The sequence below is a fragment of the Mandrillus leucophaeus genome, unplaced genomic scaffold (assembly GCF_000951045.1).
Source record: "Mandrillus leucophaeus isolate KB7577 unplaced genomic scaffold, Mleu.le_1.0 Scaffold777, whole genome shotgun sequence".
Taxonomy (NCBI): Eukaryota; Metazoa; Chordata; class Mammalia; order Primates; family Cercopithecidae; genus Mandrillus; species Mandrillus leucophaeus.
Window position 1 is genome coordinate 1,386,156 of NW_012108441.1, and position 6,901 is coordinate 1,393,056.

The 6,901-nt window shown below is 47.5% G+C and overlaps 1 protein-coding gene across 3 annotated transcripts in view; it reads right to left on the reverse strand.

Annotated features, from left to right (window-relative positions):
* TBL1X (transducin (beta)-like 1X-linked) overlaps positions 1 to 6,901 on the reverse strand; it is a 263,162-nt gene that overhangs the window by 218,879 nt on the left and 37,382 nt on the right. For all 3 annotated transcript variants that reach the window (XM_011966838.1, XM_011966837.1, XM_011966839.1), the window contains exon 2: positions 4,872 to 4,940. The gene's annotated coding sequence lies outside the window, so the exon portion shown is untranslated. The remainder of the gene's footprint in view (positions 1 to 4,871; positions 4,941 to 6,901) is intronic.

Here is a 6,901-nt window from a genome sequence, read left to right on the forward strand (position 1 = left end):
TTTAATTGTGATGTTAGGGTGTTGATTTGAGATCTTTCTAGCTTTCTGATGTGGGCATTTGGTGCTATAAATTTCCCTCTTAACACTGCTTTAGCTGTGTCCCAGAAATTCTGGTACATTGTCTCCTTCTCCTCGTTGGTTTCAAAGAACTACTAGATTTCTGCCTTAATTTCATTATTTACCCAGGAGTCATTCAGGAACAGGTTGTTCAACTTCCATAAAATTATGTGGTTTTGAATGAGTTTCTTAATCCTGAGTTCTACTGTGATTGCACTGTGGTCTGAGAGACTGTCTGTCATGATTTCAGTTCTTTTGCATTTGCTGAGGAGTGTTTTATTTCCAATTGTGTGGCTGATTTTAGAATAAGTGCCATGTGGCACCAAGAAGAATGTATATTCTGTTGATTTGGGGTACAGAATTCTGTAGACTTCTACTAAGTCCACTTAATCCAGAGCTGAGTTCAAGTCCTGAATATCCTTGTTAATTTTCTGTCTCACTGATCTAATACTGACAGTGGGGTGTTAAAGCCTCCCCCTATTATTGTGTGGGAGTCTAAGTCTCTTTGCAGGTCTCTAAGAACTTATTTTATGAATCTGGGTGCTCCTGTATTGGGTATATACATATATTTAGAATAGTTAGTTCTTCTTGCTGAATTGTTCCCTTTACCATTATGTAAATGCCCTTCTTTGTCTGTTTTTATTTTTATTGATTTAAAGTCTGTTTTGTAAGAGACTAGGATTGCAACCCCTGCTTTTTTTTTTTTTTTTCTTTCCATTTGCTTGGTAAATTTTCCTCCATCCCTTTATTTTGAGCCTGTGTGTGTCTTTGCATGTAAGATGGGTCTCCTGAATACACGATACCAATGGGTCTTGACTCCTTATCCAATTTGCCAGTCTGTCTTTTAATGGGGCATTTAGCCCATTTACATGTAAGGTTAATATTGTTATGTGTGAATTTGATCCTGTCATAATGATGCTATTTGGTTATTTTGTACACTAGTTGATGCAGTTTCTTTGTAGTGTCATTGGTCTTTATATTTTCGTGTGTTTTTGCAGTGGCTAGTACCGGTTTTTCCTTACCATATTTAGTGCTGCTTTCAGGAGATATTGCAGGGCAGGCCTGGTGGTAACGAAATCCCTCAGCATTTGCTTGTCTGGAAAGGATTGTATTTCTCCTTCGCTTACGAAGCTTAATTTGGCTGGATATAAAATTCTGGGATGAAAATTCTTTTCTTTAAGAATGTTGAATATTGGCCCCCAATCTCTTCTGGCTTATAGAGTTTCTGCTGAGAAGTCCATTGTTAGTCTGATGGGCCTCCCTTTGTAGGTGACCTAGCCTTTCTCGCTCTGTCTGCCCTTAGTTTTTCCTTCATTTTGACCTTGGAGAATCTGATGATTACGTGTCTTGGGGTTGATCGTCTCATAGAGTATCTTAATGGTGTCCTCAGTATTTCCTGAATTTGCAGGTTGGCCTGTCTTGGTAGTCTAGGGAAGTTCTCCTGGATAATATACTGAAGTGTGTTTTCCAGCTTGTTTCCATTCTCCCCATCTCCTTCCGGTACTCCACTTAATCGTGGGTTCGGTCTTTTTATGAGGTCCCATATTTCTTGGAGGCTTTGTTCATTCTTTTTTCTCTATTCTTATCTGCATGTCTTATTTCAGTAAGGTGATCTTCAAACTCTGATATCCTTTCTGCCGCTTGGTCGATTCAGCTGTTGATACTTGTTTGTGCTTCACGATACTTGTATATGCTTCACAAAGTTCTCGTGCTGTTTTTCAGCTCCATCAGGTTGCTTATGTTCCTCTCTAAACTGGTTATTCTAGTTAGCAATTCCTCTAACCTTTCATCGAGGTTCTTGGCTTCTTTGCATTGGGTTAGAACATGCTCCTTTACCTCATTGTAGTTTTTTTATAACCCATCTTCTGAAGCCTACTTCTGTCAGTTCGTCCATCTGATCCTCCGTCCAGTTCCGTGCCCTTGATGGAGAGATGTTGCAATCATTTGGAGGAGAAGAGGCACTCTGGTCTTTTGGGTTTTCAGCATTTTTTCATTGATTCTTTCTCATCTTCGTGAGTTTGTCTAGTTTCAGTCTTTGAGGCTACTACCCTTGGATGAGATTTTTGTGGGGACCTTTTATTTTATTGTTGTAGTTGACGCTGTTGTCACTTTCTGCTTGTTTTTCTTTCAATAGTCCAGTCCCTCTTCTGTAAGGCTGCTGCAGTTTGCTAGTGGTTCACCTTCAGTCCTTATTCATCTGATTTGCTCCCGTGCCTGGAGATGTCATTCAAGGATGCTGGAGGGCAGCAAAGATGGGTGTCTACTCCTTCTTCTGGGACCTCTGACCTCAAGGGGCACTAACCTGATGCCAGCAGGATTGCTCCTGCACAGGGTACCTGACAAGCCCTGTTGAAGGGTCTCACCCAGTTGGGTGGCAAAGGGAGCAGGACCAGTTTCATGGAGTACTCTGCCCCTTGGTGGAGAGGGTGTGTTTTGCTTGGGGGAAACCCACTCGTCTGGGCTGTCCAGATTCCTTGGAACTACCAGGAGGAAAAGCTAAGTCTGCTGGTCAGCAGAGACTGCGGCCACCCCTCCCCTACGGGCTGAGGCCCAGGAGATCCGAATTCTGTCCCTCAGCCTTTGGCTGGAGTTATTGGAGATCCTGCAGGGAAGCCCCCCCACCCCAACTAAGGAAGGATGGGTAGGGATTGGGCCTGAAGAGGCACTCTGGCCGCAGACTGCCACAGTCAGTGTGTTGGGCTGTGGGGACAAGTCTTGGGGCCAAGTTGTCCAGCCTCCCTGGCTCTAGGAGGGGAAAAGCACAGCCTGTGGCTATAGAAATGGGTGCCACCCTTCCCCCCGGCCAGGGAGCTTAGCATCTTAGGCAGTTGCCAGTACCAGTGCTGCCTGCTACCACTCCCCACAGGAGCTCAAAGGGCTTAGACAGCAGGCAGCTGCAGCCGGTACTGGTCACCCCTCCCCGAGGAGTTCGGTAAACTTAAGCAGATTCCAGCTGAGAGGCTGTAAGAATCTGCGTGTTCCGGGGTTGGGACGCTGTGGCATGGGTTCACGAGTGGGATCTTCCAATCCATGGGTTTCACAGTTCCATGGAAAAGCAGTTTCCTGAGCTGGGTAGCGCGCTCACTCACTGCCTGCCTCGGCTGGGCTGAGGGGGTTCCCCTTCCCCGTGTGGCTCTCAGGTGGGCCGCCACACCACACTGTTCTTCCTTCTCTCTGTGGGTCACGCCAGCCTTCTAGTCAGTTTTGATGAGAGAACCTGGATACCTTGGTTGCTGGTGAAGGATTCACACGCTTATTATGGATTTTTCTGATGGGAGCCTCTGAACACCGTGGCTTCTAGTTGACCATCTTGGCCCCGTCCTCCGTCAAATGTTTTTAAATTCACTGATTTGAGTCCTGGAGGCTTGGAAGTTCAAGATCAATCAGCCTACATAGGGCGATGACCTTCATGAGTTCTGCAGGCTGAGAAGTTCACGATTAAGGCACCAGCAGGATTGACTATTTGGTGAGGGATGTTCTCTGCTTCCTTCCAACATGGCACCTTGTCGCCGTATCATTCAGAGGGCAGAGGGGAGGAACACTGTGTCTTCACATAGCAGAAAGTGGAAGGGCAAGAGACTAGAAATTTGAATTCTTTCTTTTATTTATTTATTTATTTATTTATTTATTTATTTTTTGAGACGGAGTCTCGCGCTGTGTCACCCAGGCTGGAGTGCAGTGGCGCAATCTCGGCTCACTGCAAGTTCCGCCTCCCAGGTTCACGCCATTCTCCTGCCTCAGCCTCCGAGTAGCTGGGACTACAGGCGCCCGCCACCACGCCCGGCTAGTTTTTGTATTTTTAGTAGAGACGGGGTTTCACCATGTTAGCCAGGATGGTCTCAATCTCCTGACCTCGTGATCCACCCGCCTCGGCCTCCCAAAGTGCTGGGATTACAGGCTTGAGCCACCGCGCCCGGCCTGAATTCTTTCAAAAAAGCTTTAGGCCTTGAACAGCAGAGATGAAAGAAAGAAAAATGGTCCCTGCCCTCTAGGAACTGACTATGTGTTTACATCCACAAAGCAATTGGAGAGAGTAGTCTATTAGGGACATGGGTTTGGAGCAAGACAGAAATGAATGTGAACCCCAGCTCTGCTCCTTGCCAGCTGGTAAGTAACCCATGTTTCTGGAGAACAGGTTCTACGTGTATGGGAAGAAAGGTGAGAAGCTCAGCAGCCTGCACTCAAGACTAGCATCATAAGCAAAGCTGGGCGGGAGGACAGAAACACCAGCTGCCTGCACAGGCACTAAGCAGAGAAGATGAGATGGACACATAATGGGTGGCCCCGTGATAGACAGCTTAAACTGGAGGAGGCATTTGACTGAGCAGCCAGTGAGGAAGCAGGGCTGCTCTTGAGCAAGAGACGTGTGTAACTGTGAAGGAGACCCACCTGTCTATCAATTTTCTAGGTCCACAAGAAAATGTCAAAAGAAAACAGGTGAAGTTACATTTAATAATACGTTCTATTTTACTCCATGTATCCAAGTGATCATTTCAACATGTAAACCGTATTACATTATCAACAAGGTATCTTGCACTCTTTCTTTCTGAACTATGTCTTTGAAATCCAGTGTGTATTTTATACTTCTTCAAGGCATCTCAATCTAGACTGGCCACATTTCAAGCACTCCACAGCCACATGTGGCCCATGGCTACCATACTGGAAACTGCAAAGCTACATGGCAACAAAATAATCCAAGGAACTCCCAGAGGAGGCTGTAGGCTATGGGAGAAGGGGCGGAGGGCAGAGGGGAGAAAATCTCACAGGAAAGAATTTCCAACAGGGCAAGAAGAGGGAAGTATAATTTGCTGTACCTTTCACGGTGGGCCTGGTGCTCTGCGAGGCATCTGATGTGATATGATTTCCTCCACCCTCACGGAAATCTGGAAGAAACAGTAAAATAGCAGCAGTGTCACATACCTGACAAGAGCCTAATAGTACATCAATAATAAAGTCAGTATTATCCCATTTTGTTGTGCTAAAAACAAGGCATGATGAGGTTAACAAACCTGCAGGCGGCAAGACTTGGCCCAGGGCATTCCAAAGCTCAAGGTCCCTTCCTTTTCACCAGGGGGACCCCAGAGTCCACCATCACAGTAGCCTTTGGCATTAGCTCCCTGAACTGCAACAGTGGAGAAGGCAGCCCCCAGGGGTCGTCACAGATCACCATGGTCCAAGGAGCAAGAGACGCATAGCTTTGCCGTCTCACTGAGGCCCAAACTCAATCATCAAGCTGTCTGAGTCCCTCACCACAGCCCAGTGCCACAAGGTGCTGAGCTCATCCATGTTCACAGTAACTCTTGTTATGACGATGGGTGCCAACAATGGTATCTTTTGCACACTCACTCTGAGTGACATGGGAATAGAGAACTTTGCATGTATTGCCTGTCCAACTCCAAAGTCAATCAAGACAGATGCTACTATGCCCAACTTGCCCTCGGTCACACCACTAGGATGGGTGGGGACTGAAATACAGGTCAGTCTGACTGCAAAGTCCTTGTACCTGACCCTTATGCTGTGAGGTCTCCTCTCATGATCCCCAGTCCTGTGTACTGTCCAGCTACACTGTCCCATGTGGTGAGAAGAAAATGAATGAGGACTGGGGTATCTAGGGCTTCCCACAGACTCGCAGAGCTTCTGGCTGCCAGCCCCACTGCCACTGAAGGCCAGATGGTCTTGGCTGCTGTGGAGCTACCCTGTGCACTGTGAGATGCTCAGCAGTACCCCTGCTCTCCATCCATTAGATGACAGTAGCCCTCCTTAACCCAGTGTGACAACCAAAACCGTCTCCAGACATTGCCGAGTGTCCCCTGGGGAACAAAAATTACCTTCCTGATTGAAAAGCAATGCACAGACATCCCCCACCTTCCCCGGCAGACATTAGGATGGGTTGTGCATGCTCTGGGCACAGGGCCCTGCCACAGTCTCAGCTCCCTCACAACACTTGCAAGATTCTCAATTCCCACACCACCGTTACTGCAGGAGCCCCAGGAGGGGCACCCACCACAATTGGGTAGGTGCAGGTTCTGTTTGGAGAGTAGTTTTTTTTTTGTTTTTTTTTTTTTTGAGACGGAGTCTTGATCTTGTTGCTCAGGCTAGAGTGCAATGGCGCAGTCTCGGCTCACTGCAACCTCCACCTCCTGTGTTTGAGCGATTCTCCTGCCTCAGCCTCCCGAGTAGCTGGGATTACAGGCACCCGCCACCATGTCCGGCTAATATTTTGTGTTTTTAGTAGAGACGGGGTTTCATCATGTTGGCCAGGCTGGTCTCGAACTCCTGACCTCAAGTGATCTGCCTGCCTTGGCCTCCCGAAGTGCTGGCATTACAGGCATGAGCCACCGCACCCGGATGCTTTTTTCTTTTTTTTTTTTTGAGACAGGGTCTTCCTTTGCTGTCCAGGCTGTAGTACAGTGGTGCCATCATGGCTTGCTGCAGCCTCCAACTCCCGAGTTCAAGTGATCCTCCTTCTTCAGCCTCCCATGTTGCTGGGACCACAGGCATACACTACCATGTCCGGCTAAAAAGAGATGGGGTCTTGTTATGTTGCCCATGCTAATCTCGAACTCCTGGGCTCAAAGCTATCTTCCCGTCTCAGCCTCCCAAAGCACTGGGATCACAGGTGTGAGCCACCGCACTCAGCCAAGAGCAGCTCCTTTTTTTATTTTTTGAGACAGGGTTTTGCTCTTGTTGCCCAGGCTAGAGTGCAATGGCCTGATCTCAGCTCACTGCAACCTCTGCCTCCCAGGTTCAAATGAGATTCTCCTGCCTGCCTCAGTCTCCCAAGTAGCTGGGGTTATAGGTGCCTGCCAACACGCCCGGCTAATTTTTGTATTTTTAGTAGAGA